Genomic DNA, 10817 nt, shown 5'->3' on the forward strand with positions numbered 1-10817 from the left:
AGCAGAGCACTCATAAACATGTGATCTCATGAGGGGGAACAGTGTACCTTTTGAAATGGCAAGGAAGCTAGTCCAAACCTACAGTAGCTTGGAAAATTGTCATATTCGGTACAGTAATGCATTACAAAATGTATTCTGTGAAATTATTTGAACAGTAACATCAACAACAGAAGAACATAAAAAAAAAAAAAAAAAAAAATGAGTGTTTCTTACCTGCTATAGAGCTGTTCAGGTTGTAGTCCAAAAACCCAGAAGAGAATTAGCATTTTCGAGCCATGGGTTCCCTATGGATTTCCCTATGGGTTTTTATAATGCAGTTTTGTTTTTATGAGTAAAATAAGGTCTGTGGCAAACATTACTTTAAAGGTGCAAAAAATTACTGAGTGCACCTTTAAGATACTTGGAAATTTTGTTCTACAACATAAATAAAACACTGTTATACTCTAAACCTGAATTTTGAAGCTGCCGTGTTTTTTAAAAAAAGTAAGTTGCTAACAAGTTGCTAAATAAGGACTATGATGATATTCCATTCCGTCAGGCACATTCACTCTTGCTTGTCGTAGTTGTAGTCCTAGTTTAGCACTTATTAGCAACATAAGCTGATTCTGATAATGTTTTTAAAAACACGGCGGCTTCAAAATTCACGTCTGAGGTATGAATGTGTGTAATTTATGTTGTAGAACAAAATGTCCAAGTATCTTAAAGTAATGTTTACCACAGACCTTATTTTACTCATAAATCTATAATCTGCCATTAAAACCCTTAGGGAAATCCAGAGGTAACTCATGGCGAATTAGCCTACTGGGTTCACCTCACTGATGTATATGTGTGTGTATATATATATATATATATATATATATATATATATATATATATATATATATATATGCAACAGTAAACTGCCAGCAGAAGGTGAAGCCACCGGAAGTGTTTGAGCAGCCATCTTGGTATGCCCAAACTCTCATAGAGCATCAATGACTTACAGGCGAAAACACCCCCGTTTCACCATCTCCGGCTTGTGGATACGACAGTTGCATTTCACCCTCAAGTGACAATCAATCGTTATGGATAATATTCATTACGAGGGAGAACATATACGCTGATCGAGATGTCAGAGCATTCACCTGCCCCGTTGTTCAGTCTATCAGTGCAGCACAACAATCACCAAAAGAAGCGGCAAAACTGTCCACAAGTTGTATTGTAAGTAGGAAAATCTGTAATATCTGCTAGTTTAGGGTGACAATATGTCCGTACCCCCGAACAGGACTTTAAAAAAGTCAGACCGGGATTTCTAAATTGCCTTAAATGCCCGGGATTTGCTTGTTTTCATATTGAAGTGCTCTCTGTAGTCATACATGGATACATGTCATAAATATGTGTTTGTTCGCCATTTAAATCTAGCGTATCGTTTTAATTTTAACCAGTTTTGCGTGTCTCCCTCAGGTGCTGCGTGTGAGGGAGAGAGAACGCGCGCTCTTATTCAAGTGACTGTGAGAAAAATGCACATTTTGTTAAGTCTGAAAATGTCTGTTTGTAGCTTACCTCAGTTTCAGTGAACTTGTTCACATTCAGCTGATCTCAGAGAAACATATTCTTGATATAAAAAATTGAATTTCAACTAGTAAAAACCATCAATCTTGATATCTGTGACTGAATTCTTACATGTAAAAAAGGAATTGTTACATGTTGAAATGTAGTAATTTTTACTAGTTCAAATGGTCATTTCAGATTTCATAAATTCCTTTTTGCATATGTGCATAATAATGAGGAGTGCTTACGAGTTCCTTACGTACCTTATGAATATTTAAAAAAAGAAAAGTATGGAACCTCGAAGGGGATACACAAGGGGAAAAGAGAACTTTCTTCATCCACACGATCCGTTTACTCTGTCATTTATAAACCACACTTTTATATTTCATATCAACACCACAAGGTGTATATTAATTTGATATTTAATAACATTGTATGATTTTGAAATGTGTATCGAGATACGTCTATTTGCAGAGCCGCAGAGCCACAGCAGTCTCAGGACCAATGCAGTGTTAGCGCCATCTATAGTTTGGAGCATCATTTCTTACGTTTGTTTGCTTTTATAGATTTCAAATGTGCTGTTTTTACATCGATTTTGATTTGATTACTATGTAAAACATTTAATGGTAGTCTTTTCAACACTTTTCAATAAGGTTCCATGTTAACAACAGTTAATACAGTAGGTTTCATGAATTAACAAATACATTTTTTAACAGCATTTATTAATCTCTGTTAATGGATAAAACATTGTTCTTTGTTAATTTATATTTTATGAACTAATGTTAACATTTACAACTTCTAATTTTAAAAATATATTAGTAAGTGCTGAAATTAACATTAACCAAGATTAACAAATGCTGCTCATTGTTTTTCAAGTTAACAAATGTTACCAAATGAAACTTTATTGTAAGGTGTTACCCATTTGACTATATTATATGTGATCATTTGATTTCCTTCCTGTTCATAATGTTACAAAGAGTACTTAAAAAAGACACAAAGAATGGGCATTTAATGCCATATTTAATCAAATCAAATTCAAAATAAACACTCAATTACAAAGCCTAACAAAACATATACACTGCAAAATAAAAATAAAAAACCAATTACATAATTGATAAGACATTTAAATAATAATAAATTAAACTAAAATAATTATTTAAACAACAAAAGCTTGAGTGATTCCAAACCAAATCATTTAAAAAAAAAAAAAAAATACAACCCGATCGACAATCGAACTGTTTCCAGAATAATATTCATTATGAAATACATCTAGGCTATACAGATCCAGTAGTTAGCAGATAAATACTTATCTTAATAAAGTAATTGTTTACCAAAAATTCTAGATTTAATAAAACTTTACAAAGACAACAACTTACCGTGCTCTCCGGCATGATTGTTCTGTCATTAGCTCCGCCCATAACATCTGTCCGGAGACTGCGGGCCTGAAACTGCTGTGACTTAAGGCCCATTTATACTTCTGTGTCAAACCACGGCTCTGTGGCTCAGCACATGAATACTATTGTGTCTAATGTATCTGTGTGCTCAGTAGCAGTTTTAACCACCATGCAAACCACGCAATTGCATGGGGCCCCGGACATCGAGAGGGCCCCCACCCTGGTAGGAAAGGTCAGCAAAAACCGCTTGAAGTGACATGTTGTTCTGGGTACACACGCGAACACGCCGTTGTCAGCCTTCTCAGAGCATTTCACGTTAGAAGCTGCTGGGTTCAGGTCAGTAGGACTTTGGGTTTGTAATTTATGAAAAAAATATATAGGCCTTCCGAACTCGTTTCACTCACACATATACGCGCGAAAGGATGAGTTAGGGGTCGTTCACACCAAATGTATTTTTTTGTGCGTCTGCTCTGTTTTTTCATTGTTTTCCTACGTAAACACGCACTGGACGAATGTCCTTGACTGTTGCACCGCGTCTCGCTGTTTCTTCAGTATCTCACGCAGTGTCCGGCACATTTTTAGACACTGTGTCAAGTTAATAAAAACTTCAGGTTTCAAAAATGTATGTCGAGACACCAGCGTTCAGTGTCATTCGTTGCGCTGTGTCTAGATTGTTTTTAGCCCAGGTGTCACAAAGATTTAACGTTCAGGTTGCAAAGAGGTGACTGTTACAATTTTTAACATTATTCCAGATTGTTCTGCACCAAGCAAAGTTTCAGCACTTGATAAACGGCAATGTTTTTTCCCTTCTGCTCTAGTGTGCTGATGGGCCGCACCTTGTGTGTTTACTGTTACTGTTAAGAATGTTGCCTACGATGCTTAGCCTACAGAAAATACAGCCTTCTGCAACATGATGAACAATACACTGCAGAATCAGAATATAAACTCCAGGTGAAAGTGAAGTAAATAAGACAGGAATATATATTGTACACAACAAATCCTCAAAGTTATAATACTAATACTGTATCATATTATAATGACAGACTGGACAACAATAAATACTGTAATTGATGGGTTATAATGTTACTGGGTGAAGTAGTAGGTTTTTGCACACCCTGTTCAAAAAAACAAAAACAAATAAATAAATAAAATAAAATAGATGTAGGCTAGGTAAACATTGCTTTTTTACCTGTGGAAAATCTGGAAAACATGCATTCATTATAGTTAACTAGATTTTTATTTAATTAAACATTTTGAATGTACTTGGCTACAACAGTTTATAGGATGAATTTAAAATTATGTAATTTTTTAAGCAAAAATTTTCAAAATGGGGCCCTGGGTTGGTCGGTTTCTTGAGGCCTCAGAAATCGTAAACCCGCCCCTGTGTGTGCTGTTGATAAATGTATGAAAACGTGTTCCATCACTTTGCATAAAATCGTAGGCTAAATTAATGTTTGGGTATTAGGATGAACAAGGATGAGTAGATATAAAATCTAACAAACTTGTGTGCCTGTGTGTGTAAAGAAGCCGTAAAAATAATGGTTTTCACGTTTTACTTTTTACTTAACCTTTGAGAAAATAAATTGGCTAAATCTATAAATTTTTATTATTATTATTATTTTATACACTTTAGTTTAAAATGAAATGCACTAATTTAACAGCCGGGGCCTCCTTTCCCAATGATGATTGATCTTAGCGGTTAAGAGCATTTTCTACCAACGATTTTACGAATGTTTTATGAATATTTTTTACGTGCGTTTCCCAAAACTGCACTTAACATGAACGTGCGAGGACGCGCTTTAAGTGCTACTTAAGAGAGTCACTGTCCATGTGGCAGTGCTGAAATGTGACCATAGTGCTGCTTGTCATTGCCACTTCATTATATTTGTGCGTAACTTTAAAAATGTTGTAATTTACCTCGCTGGGAATATTGAAAAATATTTTCTTAAATGTACAACTTAATTCACCACATAATGACTGCATTTTGTTTTGCAGAACGATAGATTTATTTTACACAATCATTTTCTGCATTTATTATTGTTATTATTATTAGCCTTGTTGGTTAATAATAATAATAAAATCAAAATGAATTTATACTGATATTAAATGAGCATAAAGTGTAGCTATAGGTATTTAAATTGTATTAGGTGTAATTTCACGATTGTCCTGCAGGTGTCTGCATAAGTCTGTGTCCTTACGATGTTCTTAGTGCTGTACGATTACTCCAGAGCACTTTTTAATCTAACAGCATTTTCAAGTACTACTTAAGTTACGATGCTTTTGGGAAACAAGGCCCAGGAATGGGGGGGGTGGTTAAGGAAAAATGATAATTTAGTCTCTTTTGACAGCACTAACAATTACCGTGGCTATCTAACTAAAAATGACAGACCTCATATATATATATATATATATATATATATATACACACTATATTGCCAAAAGTATTCGCTCATCTGCCTTTAGACGCATATGAACTTAAGTGACATCCCATTCTTAATCCATAGGGTTTAATATGACGTCGGCCCACCCTTTGCAGCTATAACAGCTTCAACTCTTCTGGGAAGGCTTTCCACAAGGTTAATTTTTGACCATTCTTCCAGAAGCGCATTTGTGAGGTCAGACACTGATGTTGGACGAGAAGGCCTGGCTCGCAGTCTTCGCTCTAATTCATCCCAAAGGTGCTCTATCGGGTTGAGGTCAGGACTCTGTGCAGGCCAGTCAAGTTCTTCCACACCAAACTCGCTCATCCATGTCTTTATGGACCTTGCTTTGTGCACTGGTGCGCAGTCATGTTGGAACAGGAAGGGGCCATCCCCAAACTGTTCCCACAAAGTTGGGAGCATGGAATTGTCCAAAATCTCTTGGTATGCTGAAGCATTCAGAGTTCCTTTCACTGGAACTAAGGGGCCAAGCCCAGCTCCTGAAAAACAACCCCACACCATAATCCCCCTCCACCAAACTTCACAGTTGGCACAATGCAGTCAGACAAGTACCGTTCTCCTGGCAACCGCCAAACCCAGACTCGTCCATCAGATTGACAGATGGAGAAGCGTGATTCGTCACTCCAGAGAACGCGTCTCCACTGCTCTAGAGTCCAGTGGTGGCGTGCTTTACACCACTGCATCCAACACTTTGCATTGCACTTGGTGATGTATGGCTTGGATGCAGCTGCTCGGCCATGGAAACCCATTCCATGAAGCTCTCTACGCACTGTTCTTGAGCTAATCTGAAGGCCACATGAACTTTGGAGGTCTGTAGCGATTGACTCTGCAGAAAGTTGGCGACCTCTGCGCACTATGCACCTCAGCATCCGCTGACCCCGCTCTGTCATTTTACGTGGCCTACCACTTCGTGGCTGAGTTGCTGTCATTCCCAATCGCTTCTACTTTGTTATAATACCACTGACAGTTGACTGTGGAATATTTAGTAGCGAGGAAATTTCATGACTGGACTTGTTGCACAGGTGGCATCCTATCACAGTACCACGCTGGAATTCTCTGAGCTCCTGAGAGCGGCCCATTCTTTCACAAATGTTTGTAGAAGCAGTCTGCATGCCTAGGTGCTTCATTTTATACACCTGTGGCCATGGAAGTGATTGGAACACCTGAATTCAATTATTTGGATGGGTGAGTGAATACTTTTGGCAATATAGTGTATATATATATATATATATATATATATATATATATATATATATATATATATATATATTGCTTATATTTAAAATTTACACATTTCAATTTCATAACATAATAATTGTGTGATCTTTAGCTAATATTAATACAACTTAAATGTATTCAAGTTTTATTGATTTAATATTGTTAAAGATTGCTAACTTTGATTACATTTTGTTATGAAATTAAAATGTGTAATTATAATACATATAATACTTTCCATAAAATAACTGAGAATTTCCATAATGTTTATGCTTGGATTAAATGCAGTAATTTTGGTTGAAAGGGTGCACCCGTAATTTTAAAAAAACATTTTTGCGCTGTCTTCTTATGCACTTAATTACCATACAGTAACACACACAGACGTACAATATTAGCATTCTAGAAGATTTGTTTATGTTATTATGTGCTATTGTAACACCCATTCCTCCACGATTTTGGCTTAGCAGGTAAGAAGACTTTTTCCTTTGGCAGACAGCAGCAGACATGGGAGGCATTTAGCGCAGGGAGTGATTTTTTTGTTACTGGTTTCTCATGTCAGAAAAAGCATGAAAGAGCAATGTCAATTTTAAACACATTTAAAACCATCAAACTATAGCTAAGACTAATTATTTGGACAAAAGGCATCCCGACTGTAACTCCATCGGCACGCAGGACTGCACAACGACCATTATTTATAAATAATGAGCAGTATATTGCAGTTGGAATAATAAAATTTACACCTACTCCTTCTGTACTCCCTTAATCCCATTTGCCATTACATTTATTAAAACGCCATGAAAACAAATGTATTACAAAATCATAAAATTTATTCAATATAAAAATAATATATTATAAATATGAGACTAAACTCCCAGTCAGCATATGATGTGGCTTGCGATCTCTTACACATCGTCCATTAGAGACAACACCTTGCAACAGCACCAGTTTTGTGCCCAGCAACAAGATTTTTCTGCGTATGGCATGTGTAGTTTACAGCGAGTGGTAGTTCGGGACAATATTTAATTAAAATTGAGCCAAATATGCAGAGCGGTACGAACTGTTATTCTGACTAAAAGGATTAAGGCAGTAGAAGACGGCGCGGGTTGGCCAATCAGATGAAAGGGGTGTTGCAGTGCCACCCACATATGCAAATCTAATATTGTTTTTATTTTATTTTTTTAACAATGGACAAAAAAGAAAAGTTTAAATGAATTCTCATTTTCCGTTTCTGAAGCATAAAAATAAAACTGAAAAAAAACCAAAAAAAAAAAAAACAAGCTGTTTTTACCTACATTGAATGTCTCCCTCCATTTTTTAACCTGCTACTATTGGCTCCAAAAGTGGATTCATGGAAAACCAGGTCTCATTAATATTCATAAAGTCATTACCATAGCTATTCTTACCTGTTAAAATTGTATTTCTAGATATTGATAATACATTTAAGATATCAGTTATTCTATTTTCACTAGTTGCAAAGGCTGTTTTAGATATCAAGGCAATAATTGTTACAAGTAGAGCTCCCTTTACTGATATCAATAATTACATTGTTACTAGTAAAATGTTCATTCTTGATATCAACAACTGAATTACAACTAGTGAAAATGATAATTTTTGATATCAGTAATTTAATTTCAACATGTTACATTTGGTATTTCTGATATCTGGAAGTGGATGTCAAATATTAATAATTTGGAGTGTATTTAATGATATCTAACAAGACTTTCTTACTAGTAACTCCAAAAGATATTACAGATATCAGAAATTAAAATTGTCACTAGTGAAAACCGAATTACTGATATCAAACATTTTTATTCATTGGAATTCAGTTTTTGATATCAAAAATTGGCATTTCCACTAGTAGAAATTACATTCTTGATATCAAAAATTCTATTTACTAGTAAGAAAAGAATTGTTGATATGTGAAATTGAACTTTCAACTAGTAAGAAACTAATTTTTGATATCAATAATTACGTTTTGAATAAGAGTGAATGACATATCGGTGTGAAACTTTACTAATAAAAATTAAATTATAGATATCAAAAATTATGGGTTTTACTAGTTGAAATCCCATTTTTGATATAAAGAATGTGATTTCTGCGAGTGATGACGTCATTTTTTATATCAAGAATTCACATTTTTACTAGTGGAAATGTAATTATTATCAACAATTGGCAATTCCACTAGTGAAAAATACATTCTTGATATCAAGAATTAGCATTTTAATAGTGAAAACTGAATTGTTGATATCAACAATTCATATCCTGCAAATGAATAAAAGTAAAGTCGGCTTGCCATAGATATCAACAATTCCTATCCTGCGAATTAATAAAAGCTAAAACGGCTTGCCATACCTGCATCTCGGCGAACTCGGTGTTGAGAATTTATGCAGGAGCCTACAAGTTGTAATTCTGACTTCAAGATGCATTCCATTGCACTTTTCCTAGAAGGAAGTTGTTTTTTCTGAGTTGAATGGAACGCAGCACTACTTTTCAAAACTTGATCTGACACTGAATGCTCAAGCAGCCTAATTTACACTTTACTCCTGATGTTGCTATAACAATGCAAAAAGCACTTACCAATTTGCTTGAAGTCAAGTAATAGGCTAGTACACCTCTCCTCAAGATGCTGCACATATTGAGTTATCATTCATCTCTGTAGCCAAAAATAAATAAAAAAATGGTGAGGGATGATTTATGCACAGAAGTGTAATACTTGTGTTTAGGGGTTTGGTTCAAAAGTAACCAGAAATGAAAATAATAAATGACTCATGAATTACACACCCTAATATCGTTTCAAACCCATATGACTTTCTTTGGGTTTTGTTGAACAAAAAATGAGATCAGGTGCTTTTTGGTGTTCATATTCATTATCATTTTTTAAGCATAACAGCCATGTTCAACGTAAAGAAAATTATTCTTGTTTCCTCATTTTAATGTGTTCCATTGAAAAAATAACTGTATACGGCTTTGGAACGACATGAGGGTGAGTTCAATCCTCATATTCGGTTTTTTTGTGTGTGTGTGAACTCTTTCTTGAAGCGTGAGCAATAGTAATTGTTATGCTTGCTTTAGTAAGCACACTTAATTAAAACTGACTGAGGTTGACAGGCTATCCCATAACTTCCCTTTGATGCCGAGTTACAGGGTAAAATGATCTACATTTTGTGTGGGTGAATGGCACTTTTTTGTTTGTTTTGAGAAGTGATGTGCATACTTTAATATACTCTGATGCTTAAACATGCATGGACAATCATCAAACCACCATATATACTAATAATACTTACATAATACTTTTGAAAAAAAAAAAAAAAACAATTAATAATAATAATAATAATAATAATTAAAATTGTTTGTTATGAAGATGGCTGATGTATTTATGTTGGAATATGTTTAACGTGATTGCTTGATTATAATTGTTATTTCAATTATTATACAATTATCCATTTTAAATTTTGCAGTACCTAACATATCCACATGGCTGTGACATAACATTGATAATCAAACATGAAATGTCCTCAATGCGTGTCAGGAAATACTAATGCACATCTTAGAATTGATCCATATTTTTGAATTTAAGAGCAACTGAAGTAAGTCTTACAATATTGTTGTCCTTGAGCACGTCACTTTGCCTCAGGTAGGCCCAGGAGGTCTGTCCTTGAAATTAATGTACAGTAAGTTATTTGTATGAAAAATCTTCAAATGGATGAGCAACAAGTGCAGCTTGGATTAATTCTTGATGGTTTTGTACTATTTGATCATCAGTCTAAATCTCTTTTTAATTTGATTTATTTGTCAATGCAGAATGTAGTTCCTGTAGCTCAGCTGGTAAAGCATGGCAAATGCAAAGCCAAGGTCACAAGTTTGATTTTCAGGGAACAAACTGACAAAGTGTACTACTGTATAACTTGAAAGCACCGTACTGTAGAGTTTGCTAAATGAATACATTTAGAATTTACTGTATAACTGACAATGAATCTGGTGCATTATTTGCCTCAATGTGATAAAGAATTTCTAGTTAGATTTAGATGCAGGTAATATACGTTTAACATAGTATAATATGAAGGTAATATATAATTAGCAACGTTATCAAGTCTCTAAAGGCAGTTGCTGCCACTAAGGGCTGTTAACATAACCATCTCTCAAAAGAGATTCATAGTTAGGGCAGCTGTACAGTGACACATTGTGTCGCAAGTTGCTCACAGAGCCGCTTTATACCCCTTTATCTATCCCCATGTTT

The sequence above is a fragment of the Myxocyprinus asiaticus genome, chromosome 34 (genome assembly GCF_019703515.2).
Source record: "Myxocyprinus asiaticus isolate MX2 ecotype Aquarium Trade chromosome 34, UBuf_Myxa_2, whole genome shotgun sequence".
NCBI classification, from domain to species: domain Eukaryota; kingdom Metazoa; phylum Chordata; class Actinopteri; order Cypriniformes; family Catostomidae; genus Myxocyprinus; species Myxocyprinus asiaticus.